We start from the raw sequence: 13,145 nt of genomic DNA, 5'->3' as shown, positions 1-13,145 counted from the left end.
ACATAATGTTGGTGTATTGCTGTTTAATCGATTTTTTATTTAAAAGAATTTGCACCAAAGTAATCTTTTCTTTTTGTTTGATGATGACAATCTCGAATTAAATCTATACGACTATACTTAGATTTTTCTTACATGACATATATCACATCTAATCTTAAGACAAGATAATAAATTTGCAATATTAAAATGGATGAATCTTAACAAATTCTTAAATTGAGTCTTAAAAGACCTAGACTCGATGTGTGAATTGAATAAAATAATACAATAACATTATATTTAAATGTAGAGGTCTTAACTGGATTTTAAAAGGAGAAAAAGTAATTTTTTCGAATATGATGTGGTCTTAACAATAATAATTTATTTTATATAATAATAGTAAAAAGCTAGCATGAAATGCATAAAAGTTAAGTCAAGAATCCCCCAAAAATTGCCCTTATAATGGATGTGCTCTAGTGATACCAAAGGATTTAATTTTATACATAAATCAAAATAATAATAATAGCTTACGGTCAAATAAAAGTGTGTTTTGATAGCAAGATAGAAGGGAAAGAAGAGAAGGGGGGGTTTGAGCTCTATTTTAAACAACGTACCCAAATCACACATTCGCATAGTTTGAAAATTTTAATCTCCATACTACCGTAACTTGTAACAGTTGCAAGTTTTATAAACCAAATCCAAATAAAATAAACAAAATCTTTGAAATTTAGAACTATTGCTCAAAATCTAAGGGTAAAACATCATCTGAAACCACTAAAGAGTATCATTAACTCTGTATTTTATTGATATAATTGATTCGTCGACATTAATTAGCTTAGGAGTTTATTTCTACTCTTTTCTTTAGTAAATAGTAAATTTTGGCTAGCAAAATTCATCATTCGAACGTCATTATGGTTTGTGGAGAGTGGTTGTTGGATAACAACAACTAGTAGAAGCTACACCCGGTGCAATTTTCGGGAAAACATATTATTATGACCTTGGAAGTGCAATTGCTTGAAGTGGTTGAGCCTTTTGTAGTGTAATCCCAAACTTTTCCTCCACATCTATGTCTTTATAACTTTCCCCACCATGATATTTCCAATTGAATGAATGAAGAAGAGTAGCCAACATTAGATGCAACATCCTATAAGCCAATGGCAAGCCAGGACATATCCTTCTTCCCGCTCCGAAAGGTATAAGCTCGAAATCTTGTCCTTTCACATCGATGTCTCTCTCTAGAAACCTTTCGGGTGAAAATAAAAGCGGGTTTGACCATACACTTGGATCGCGACCCATAGACCATACATTCACCCATATATGAGCATCTTTGGGCACAAAATACTTGCATAATTCCACATTCTTTTGAGCTTTATAGGGGATCAAAAATGGGGCTGCTGGATGCAATCTGAATGTTTCTTTCACTATTGCTTGGATATAGGGTAGCTTTGAAATATCATATTCTTCAATATACCCATCTTTGCCAAAAACTTGATCTAATTCACTTTGAGCTTTTGCCATCTTTTTTGGATTTCGTAGCAACTCTGTCATTGCCCATTCTAATGTGCTTGAAGTTGTATCTGTTCCCGCTGTAAACAAATCCTAATACACAAGAACAAGTGAAAATAATTAAGTTAAATCTGGATAACTTCTAAACTTTTTGAATTTTTGAGTGAAGTTCGGTTATTTTCAACGCGATCTTGCTTATTGTTATACTCTATAGATCAGTAGGACTGTGTTTGATGATATATCTAACACCATCTTTGACGCAGTCAGAATTATCAAAGAAAAACAAGTGCTAATCTTTAGAACGAAAGAACAAATAGATTTACAAGTGATAAATCTGTGAAAACTCCAGAATCCACCAGAAAAAGATAAACTCTCAGAATTGTATGATCAAAAGAATAGTTGATTTCTAATGACGAAATAAAGTGTTTAAATAGTTATCACAAAACCCTAATACGAAACGGAATTAAAAACAACAGTAAAAAATAATTAAACTGTAGTTTTTGAGTCCTAACTAACTCGGATGGCCTAAAAAGCCCATCAGTCACGGCGTAGCCCATCACTCGTGGGCCCATTTCCTTTCCGAAAGCATATTCTATCAAGCAATCGGTCGCCGAAGTCCCGACTAATAGAAATCATTTCAACAATGTTTGACGATTTGCTTCTTTGTCGAATCGTACCGCCAACCTTCCTATATCAATCTTTTCATAATCTTACAGTAAATATATCCGTCTACATTGTTGGACCCCCATCCCCCTTAAATAATTTTGATGCTGATTGTCTAACTAATCTTGACATATTACTACGTACTCTTCAATGATTTGGGTGCTTGATTACTCTCCATTTTGGTACCATTTTCCTCGTGCCTTAATAGTTTAAACCAATAGAGAGGACAAAATCAAATAATTTAAGAATTTTTTTTTGAGTTAGTATATACTTCCTCTATTCTTTTTTAGACTTTTAACACTATTTATAAAATCTACATAAGAAAAAATATAATCATTTGGAGTCTTGTTATAATTGTCTCATTGTATAGATTTATAATATCAGCCTTTTATAATTTTTACCCATTGATAATTAAATATACTAATGATTGAAGTATTGCACTGACAAACGTGATAAAATAAACATGTCAACTAAAAAAACACAAATTCTTATTTAAGAGTGGTGTAAAATAAATATTGTGCACCATAGTAAAAGTTAACTCAAATTTGTTAAAAGTTACCCCGATATATGAAAAGTTATCCATTCGTTAGTGATAAGTTTTTCAATTTTAATAAAACTTATTCCTTCAAATCACTAATAATGTATTTTCTCCGATTCAGAATAGTTGCAACACTTTGTTTTGTGCATTATTCACATAATCTACTTTGTTTATTTTTGATGATTTATACTTTAGGAAAAACATATTAATGTGGGATCTTGTTAGATTTGTCTTAATGTATATTTTGCAAAAAATAATTTTTATAACTTTTACTTATCGGTGATTAAATATATTAATTGTTCAAGATATCAATTAGCAAGCGTGAAAAGCAAAGTGTTGCAACAAAAAAGAACCGGACAAAGTATATAAATAATCATTTAACCCTTAAAATGTTTATGCGTCAATTTTTTTTCATAATATAAAAGTTAATCAAAACATACTAAAAGTTATAAAAATCTTGTTAAAAGTTATAAAAAATCTGGGTTCCCAGTGTATAATAATTTTATTTTTTGGTTCTACTACGAGGAGTTCTCACAACTTTCAGCGAGTGGACTATCTCCCGCGGGAGTTTGCATGAGTACCTCGATGGACAGCATCCCTCTCAGTTGAGTTTTTTTCCATTCACATGGCTCGGATCCGAGACCTTGGTTAGGGAGCAAGAGACCATTAACCACTCATGTCAACCTCAATTGGTCTCAGTTGGTGGTGTTTTAACTATTACTATTAGTCAAAATTCAGCTTTCGGTTATAAATTTAACATAAAAAGTCAAATGTAACTATTAAGGGTGATGATAAAGTTCGCAAGTTGCGACAACATTTAGTTGTCGCAATCTTACGTGTCGCAGTTTAATTGGTACATATATGCGCCATGTAGACTATACGTCATCAGAATATTTTTATTATCAATTCAATATTTTTACTATGAAAATAGGTAAATAAGGAAATCGATATAAAAAAGGAAACAAATTAGAATATTAAGATTTTTCTACCTTTTTATGAAACATGTATAATAGCTTATGTAAGTAAAATATTGTAGTTTCCAATTTAAATCATGTCACATAAGCATGTCATGTCATCATTGTGACACGGCTTAAAGGTCGCATTTATTATTTTCAAACTATTAATTATGAAGGAAAGAAACGGTAGAGTTGTAAGTTGGGAGTAATTACTTACCACGAGCAAGTGTTTAACTTCATCAAGGCTCAATTCTTCATCTTCAATAAGCTTGAGAAGAGTATCTAGGACATCATCATCCTTTGAATCATTTGGATTTCTCAACCTTCCATCAATAATCTCCTCAAAAATCCCTAAAATCCGGTTAGCTAAACTTGTTGCCCTTCTCAAAACTCCTTGCAAATCCAATCCCCGAACTACCGGGAAAAAGTCGGAAACATTAGGCTTTGCAGCCACTTCCATCATATCCCAAATAAGATCCTTAAACTCTTTCGAGTTTAGGCTCCGTTTGGTAGGGCGTAAAACGTTTTCATGGAAAACGATTTTCCCCTTTTCAATCATTTTACGTTGTTTGGTAGGGTAAGGGATGGAAAATAATTTTCCATGACTCCCTCAAATGTGGAAAACTCTTTTCCATTTGAAATGGAGGGAAACCACTTTTCCTTCATTCCTCCTTACCTCCCTCTCCTTTCTTCCCCTCAATATTCACCATCTTCTCCCATTTTCCTTTAAGTTACCAAACAAAGGAAAACTAGTTTGAAGTTTTGTTTTCCTTTGAAAAATGTTTTCCATGGAAAATCATTTTACATTGAAAACGTTTTACACTCTACCAAACGAAGCCTTAAAGAATCATGGCTTGCTAAATCCATCGAGAAAAACGTGCTGGACAACAAATTTAACGTGGTAGTGAATGCGGCCTTACCAATATTAACTGGTAGGCCGGATTCACTACATTGTCGCGCGTAATCAACCAGCTCATTTACCTTTTTCTTCCTTAGAGCTTGGCTAGAATCAAGTCGTTGAGTGGTGAACAATTGGACAGTTGCAATCTTCCTAAGCTTCCGCCATAACGGACATATTGGGAGAAAAACCATGGAAATCAAATGATGGTTATTTGTCCTTGTAGCGTCTGTGAGACCCCTACCGGAAAAGTCCAAGTCATGTTTAAGGAACATTTCTTGGGCTGTTTCCGGTGAAGATATAACTATCGTAGTGATGCTCCCTAGCTTTAGGGACATTATAGGGCCGTAAGTCTTTGAGAGGTCGGCGATAGCAGAATGAGGCTTGTTGCCGAGCATGTGTATGTTGCCTATGATTGGCCATGGTGTTGGCCCTGGTGGAAGTTTTGATTTCCTAAACAATAACGTTGAAATGAAGCTGATGGCGACAGTGACGAGGATTAGGAGGAATAGCGCAATGGTGTAATAATGCTCCATTGATTTAGGAGTAAAGACTAGATGGCTACAACTCTTTGTGGATTTTTAGCTGAAAACTATACTTTGGATTCATAATAAAGGAAATGTGGTGAAGAATAAGGAGGAGAGGAATCGAGCAGGCAAGCTAAAGTGTGTGTGGATAGGATGATCTATTATGATCTTTCTGGAGTTTTAGGTAGGACCATGTATTTTTAACAATAAGTCCCTTTAAACCACCATACTATTACTTTGGATAAACAGGTCAATAGAGTTGTCAAAAATTGACTTGATCCCACTGAGAATTCGACCGGAATCAACTCGGACCAGTAACCGATTAGGACCCGTAATGTTGTTAAAACAAGAATTTCGTAATTCGGCCGTATCCGACCCGACAAAACAGATAACTGATTTTGACTCGATATTATATGACTCGAATCCAAACCCGACCTGATCGAAATATGACCGATAACAAAACTAATCCGATGGAACTCGATTGGACAACCAATCAGATAATGATCTGAACCCGCTAATAATCCGACAAGGAGAAGAGAAATCGAGCAGGCAAATGTGTCGACAGGATGATCAAGATCTTTGTGGAGTTTTATGTAGGACCATGTATCAATTTACAACATAAAGTCCTTTAAAAGCACCATAAAACATTAATTTTGGTCCATTTATTAGTTTAGATTATACTGAGTAACCATATAGATGACCACTCAGTGAGTACTGAGTAGGGTCTGACACATTTCCTCTTGACACAACCAACAATGGGTATGTGGGTCGAATTCATTTTATAACCCATGATACAATCCACCTAATCTGGATATTTTTTTGATGTGTCTTGGGTCGAATTTTTTCAACACAATTCATTTTGACACATCTTATCGGACCCGGCACACCCGACCAACACACCAACCAAACCCACCCAATACACCAACCCAACCCACCTAACCCTGTGGCACACCAGACCCGTCATCCTAATTTAAACTATTTTGTATGTTTAAAATGCTAATAAATTTTAATTTTATTGCTTAAATGTACATTAACCACATTTATATGAGTATGTGAATACCACAAAAATTAATTAATTTAAGTTTATCTAAAATATATAACTTTTTAACGCTTAAATAATCTTCCAAACCCACATGTTCCAAATAAGCTGCTAAAACTCGTCTAAACCCACCTAACCCATCAGAGCCACACCAAGCCACAAAACTCGTTGTAACCCACCATACACATCGGATCCACTTGATTTGCACAACCCACCACGATCCACGACCAACGGCTCGTCATGTACTGTGTCCATTTTTTCGACACAACCAACGATTCGACCCATCCTAAGTTAACTGAGGCGGTCGCGTGTCAATTATCTCCGACCCACCAAACCCACCCATGACCCACCCAACCTGCCACGTTGGCCATCTCTAAGAGCAGGGATTGGGGAGAAAAAAAATGGTTTAAAAAAAATGAACTGGAAACCTTGTAAACACTTACTAAGTGTTTTAATACTCCCTCCGTATTTTTTTAAGAGATACACTTGCCTTTTCCGGCCGTATTTTTTTAAGAGATACACTTGCCATTTTTGGTAACTTATCAACCCCACCACCTAATTAAATAATATATCTACTACACTTTATGACCCACCATCCAATTAAAAAATAATTTTACAACTACACTCACACCACCCCCACCTCCACTTGTTCAAAATGACATGGTCTCCAATGTACTTATTTATTAAAATATCTACCCCAACCCCACTTCTTTTATTCTTCTTAAGACCCGTGCCCAACCAAGTGTATCTCTTAAAAAAATACGGAGAGAGTATCGGATATCCGAAATTAGAACTGGATAAAAATATTATATAAGCTTAATTCATAAAACAATTAAAGCTCAGTTTTGAAAAATATAATTATAGAATAACAATCTATACTAATATATTAAAAGGCGTTTAGGAAAACGTATATGTGTCACGTATACCCCCCTCCTTATACGCCACATCACAACTAATAAGCATCACGGCATGTTATTGACAACCAAAAAACCATGTAGCAAGGATCGAACATTAAACCTCATGTATTAAAGTTTCATTTCCTACCATCTCAACTAGCTACAATATTTGTTACATTTTCCAATATAAATGTAAAATACAGTGTTTTAACAATGGGCATATTTTTACAAAAGGTAAAACCCGGAGCAAAGCCCGGGCCACACACTAGTTTAAACTTAAATTATGAAACAAGCGAAGGCCGAAATTTATTTTTTAATAACTTTACATCTATTCAATTAAACCTGTAAATAACACGGTACCTAGAACCAAATCTTTAGTCCTGGTTTTTGTTTTCAGAAGCCTATAATAACAGGTTTCCGGTTTCGGTTCCGACTTTCGCGAATCAGTAGCAATAGTAGAGTTGGGTATGGATTAGACCTGATCAAGATGAGCCCGGCCCGGCCGAAATTTTTGCGGGTTTGGGCAGAATTTTCCGGCCCGGTTACCGGGCCCGGCCCGAAAATTTTATTTTTTTGGGCGGGTTTGGGAAACACAAAAATACACTTTTTAGTTATAAATTTGGCCCTGTCCGAAAATGGCCCGAAAAGCCCGGTAGGCCCGGCCCGAAAACAACGGGTTTGGGCACAAATTTTGGCCCGAATCTTGGCCCGGCCCGACATAGCGGGTTGATTTTTTTACGCTCAAGCCCGATCCGAACTCGACCCGGCCCGCCATTTGATCAGGTCTAGTATGGATTAGCAGCACGCGAGTTGTCTGAGCTCGCCATGAAATTGGCTAAGCACGACATGAGCCCGTTATAAAGATGACACAACACCTGAGGCACAACCTATGGACCTTATATGGGTCGTGCATGCATGAACATCGTATCATTTTAGAATATGACAAGAGCTCGGCACGAGCATGACATAGGGGTGTGCAAATAGTGGTCCGGACCGTAAAAATGGACCGGACCAGATCGTCCCAAATTGGACCGGACCGGATCGAAGGCAATCAGTCCGGTCTTTGGGTCGAGAAATATCAATTATATTTCCGGTCTTCGGTCCAATCCGGTCCAAAACCCGATTTTGGACCGGATCGATTTTTCCTTAATAAAATATAATATAACCTATTTAAAAATTTAATTCTCTCCTTTAAAATGTAATAAATATTACTATATTATGATATATTTTATTTTAGCTTTCAAGAAAGGCCTCAAACAAATAGTTTTATATATTTTTTTTCTTTTTTATCATAATTTTTATAATAAATAAATAATATATAGAAATAGGTCTACAACCGGTCCAAATCGATCCGGTCCGGATTCGGTCCAAGCATAATCGATTAATCGGTTAGGTCTTCGGGTCTTGAATTATAATATTTTCGGTCCTCGGTCCGGTCCGGTCCGGGTTTGGACCGATGAACACCCCTGCGACGGACTACCGGCAAATCGACTCATTTTAGAATATGACACAGTCTCGGCACGAGCACGAGGGACTACTAGCACATCGACACCCTTACTCTCTCCGTATTTTAAAAAGAGATACATTTTGACTGGACATGTTTGTCAATGCACAACTTTGACCATCAATATTTTCAATTTTATATATTATAAAAACTTATAAAATATTAATATTTTGAAAATATATATTAAGATGAATTCAACTATATATTATATGCTAACAATTATTTTCATATACTATAAATAAAATAGGGTCAAAGTGAATTATGTGAATTATTTTCAGTTTAATTTTTTTAAAAAAACAAATTAGAAAATCAAGGCCTAACTATTTTCTTTCTTTTTAATTTATAAATGAAAAACTGAAAAAGTACTTCCTTCCTTACTGGGATATTGCAACATGTGGGGAGTGCACATTCGGTAAAAGGTGAGTAATATTGCAACATTCAGTTCAGTTCAGTTCAGCTCCATTAAGTTCAGTTCAGTTCAATTCAATTCAGTTCAGCCAAATAAAATTCAGAAGAACAGGATCATAGTCTAGTTGGCCATTTTATTAAATTGTTAAACAAAATTCGAGTTTTACACTGGATGCACTTTATTTTTGGCCAGTGATTCAAGACCATACTTGTATTCTTTATGACAATTTGTCAACTTTATACAATGAAACAATCTAACTTCTCAAGAAACAGAGATCGATCATCTTCGAAGTGGAAAAGCCTGAAGTGGCTCAAACTTCTGCAAAGTAATCCCAAATCTTTCTTCCATGTCTATATCTACAAGACTTGCTCCATCACCATACTTCCAACTGAAGGAATGAAGAAGAGTAGCCAACATTAGATGTGTCATCCTAGAACCTAGTGTCATTCCAGGACACACCCGTCTTCCTGCTCCAAACGGTATGAGCTCGAAATCTCTTCCTTTAAAATCAATATGATCATTATCCAAGAACCTTTCAGGAGAAAACAATTCCGGATTAGGCCATACACTTGGATTGCGCCCAATCGACCACACATTAACCCAAATAGATGAGTTTTTGGGCACTAAATAGTTGCATAATTGTACATCCTTCTCAGCCTTGTGAGGAACCAAAAATGGGACAGGCGGATGGAATCTCAAAGTTTCTTTTACAATTGCTTGAATGTATGGTAATTTTGTGATATCTGATTCTTGCATAGTTTCATCCTTCCCAAGTACTTTGTCAACCTCAATTTGAGCTTTTTGTTGCTTTTCTGGATTACGCAATAATTCTGTCATCGCCCACTCTAGTAAGGTAGAAGTTGTATCTGTTCCTGCCAAAAACATATCCTAACCAGAAAATCAATTATATATACAAGTTAGAAACAAGATAATAACTTAATACTCCCTCCGAATCTAAATGTTTTTTTCCCATTTAAAATCTTGACATTATTCAAAATAAAAAGAGAATCTTATTAATTACGTTCAATATATAAGAAAAAACATAGTCATGTTGATGTCTTGTTTCATTCGTTTCAACGAGTACTTTAACAATATGAATTTTTTTTAATTTTTAATAACACGTACCTAGAGATATTAACGAAGTAAAATGTGCATTGGCATGTGTATCAAAGGGAAATGGGACAGGGAGTAAGTCTCTATTCGACTTCCTATAAAGTTCAATATAGTAAGCTATTTGGTCGACAAAAAAAGATAGTGACAACTGAAATGGAAACGTTTACTTTTTCATTAATGCAGGAATTTGATTACCTAGTTTCCACTCATGTAACTAAAAATTTCATTAAAAGTTACTCCCCATCGTTAACCAAACAAATTTAGGAAACTTCAAGAAATTTGAATTTTCTAAAGCTTTTACTACTTCTGTCTTTTTTTATTCTTTACGTTTGGTATTTTGCACGCGTTTTAACGACTAATTAATATGTATTGAGAATCCTTTATTTTATTTTTTAAACAAGTCAAATTACATTTATTTATAATGTTTTCACTTTTATCAGAATTCTGATATTAGGAAAATGAGATAATTTTAATGTCCCAAAGGAAAAGTGTGAGAGATTCAATGACCCAATAAATTAAATTGGTTAAAATAATTATTGGACACAAATTTTGATAAAATATTAAAACATTTATGGATAATATAAAATGAAATATAAAGAATGTTTTGTCGACACCAAAAAAAGAAAACGTAAATAACAAAAAGAGAAGAATGGAGTATTTTTTTATGGAAGCAACTATTTGAGATTAATGGAGTACTTGTTTTACACATATATTTTAATCTACAAACGGAAGTGCAAAAATCAAATTGAGAAAAGGTTGTTAGTATAGCTTACCGCGAGTAAATGTTTGACATCGTCAATGCTCAATTCATTGATCTCAACAAGCTTGAGTAGGGTGCCTAAGACATCATCCTTGACCTCGGTTTGATCTTTCAACCTCTCATCGATAATTTCCTCAAAAATACTCATAAACTTATTCCAATAACCACTCGTTATTTTCAACATTCCTTGTAAATCCAAGTGCTTAACTAATGGGAAAAAATCTGACAAATTAGGCTTTGCACCCAATTCTAAGAGATTCCCAACAAGATCCTTAAACTCTTGTGATTTCGAAGTATAGCTAGCCATATCCATTGAGAAAAATGTGTTGGACAACAAATTTAACACAGTAGTAAACCCTGCCTTACCAACATCAACAGCCAAACCCTTTTCAGAACATTGTTCTACATATTCAACCAACTCTTTCACCTTCTTATGCCGTACATCTTGACTCGTATCGAGTCGTTGATTAGTGAATAACTGGATGGTTGCAATCTTTCGAAGATCCCTCCATTTGGGGCACACTGGGAGCCAAACCATGGAGAATTTGTCGTGGTTTCCGGCCCTCCCGGCATCTGGGATAGCTCTACTAGAAAGTTGTAAGTCATGTTTGGTGAACATTTCTTTTGCTACTTCTGGGGATGATATGACTATTGTAGTGTTGCTCCCTAGCTTTAGAGACATTATTGGGCCGTACTTTTTGGAAAGCTCGGCGACAGCACGATGAGGCTTGTCGCCGAGCTGGTGGATGTTGCCTATGATTGGCCATGGTTTTGGTCCTGGAGGTAGCTTAAGTTTGGATTTGCTATGTTTTGAGAAGAAAAGGATGGGAAAGATGATGATGGTCAGCAGAAAGAGTAAAACTGTGTAATACTCCATTTCTATGGAGCGTATTAAAGTTCAGTAAAGGAATGAGATTATATGTGGAAAGTTGGCCTATAACTCTTTAAGCTAAGGTTTGTTATAACTCTTTAAGCTCAGTAAAGGATCCTTGTTGTACAATAAAACATCGTTTATCATATGAGTTATGTTGGCTCTTTGTAAGAGGCTAGCTAATTGTCTTATAAAATGATTAAATAAAAGATCAATAAAGAATTTGAGTTTTTAAAGTTGGTTGTACATATTTTGTACTCATTGTACATCAAACAAATATAATAAGTAAAATGACACGTCAATTATTCATATTCTGATGTTCATTTATCGTAATATCATGTTAGTGTAAGTTAGAAGACCAAATTATCATTATATAGATATGCTGCTTGATGGGCTTCAAAGTCTTGTGAGATTTGTCCGTAAATGAAAGAGGACTACACATTTTTGTCACTCTTGTTATCTTGTAGTCTTGTGAGATACGTAGTATCTTTTTCCCCAAGATGAACTGTTACGAGTCTTATTATGCTGACCAGTACAACTTTAACTAAAATGTTGAACAAATTATCTTGGCTTGTCTGATCTCTTTACTTTTATCATTTTGTGAATAGTTTCCTAGCCAAAAAATAAAAAACCTTACTCCTTCTCCCACTCCTACTCCGTGTGGATCGTATTAGATTTATCATGGTCTAATATACCATTTCATTTCTATAATGATGTTTCAGTTACTATTCAATCTTCAATTATACATTAGACAAAATTATAAAATTTAATATTCTTAAAGCACTAATAGAGATAGTTTAAAGAAGATCCCACATCAATATAATTTTTCTTATATATTGAAAATAATTTAGATTTTTTTTTTTCAATTGTGAATAATGTCAAAGTTCTAAATTGAAATATTATAGCGGAACATAGGGCGTAATAACTAATGTGTGATACAAGCTATGCTTTACTTGCTACTTTGAATAGTTAAAATTATAGATTATTCTTAAGCATAACATATTACCAAAGTACATATAAACAAGAAAGAGAAAAAGATTCATTTTCGTAACCACGTTTGAAAATACTTGATAAAAAGGAGGTTCCAATCATACTTTGCTAGAAGTATAATTTTAATTCTAGACTTGCTAGTATCTATTAAAGCTTCAGTCAAATATGTCGACCGGGTCGATATCGTGTAAGATTTTTCTACTTAATAGAAAATTGGTAGAAAATCGAGGATAGATTTGCTTGATTCATATTATAGACGCTCTTTGGGTACGAATTTTTTAAAAACGTAAATTTCTATTTATAAAGATGCATAATAAATATTGTACGTCGTAGTAAAAGAAACTCAAAAAAGCTTAAAGTTCTTTTTCAGTGATAAATGCTTTTATTTTAAAATTAAAAAATCTTCTAAATCCAAAATAATATATAAAATTAATAATTTAATCCTTTAAAATTTATATTTATCAATTTTCATTTTATAATATAAAAGTTAATCAAAATA

At 34.3% G+C, this 13,145-nt stretch overlaps 1 pseudogene; it reads right to left on the bottom strand.

Moving 5' to 3' along the window:
• Window positions 1-742: 742 nt before the first annotated feature.
• LOC110795796 (uncharacterized) lies at window positions 743-11,743 on the bottom strand (annotated as a pseudogene).
• Between the last annotated feature and the right edge of the window lie 1,402 nt (window positions 11,744-13,145).

Source organism: Spinacia oleracea, chromosome 2 (genome assembly GCF_020520425.1).
Source record: "Spinacia oleracea cultivar Varoflay chromosome 2, BTI_SOV_V1, whole genome shotgun sequence".
Taxonomy (NCBI): Eukaryota; Viridiplantae; Streptophyta; class Magnoliopsida; order Caryophyllales; family Amaranthaceae; genus Spinacia; species Spinacia oleracea.
The sequence above is the reverse complement of the archived record's forward strand: the minus strand, read 5'-3'. Positions and strand labels throughout refer to the sequence as shown.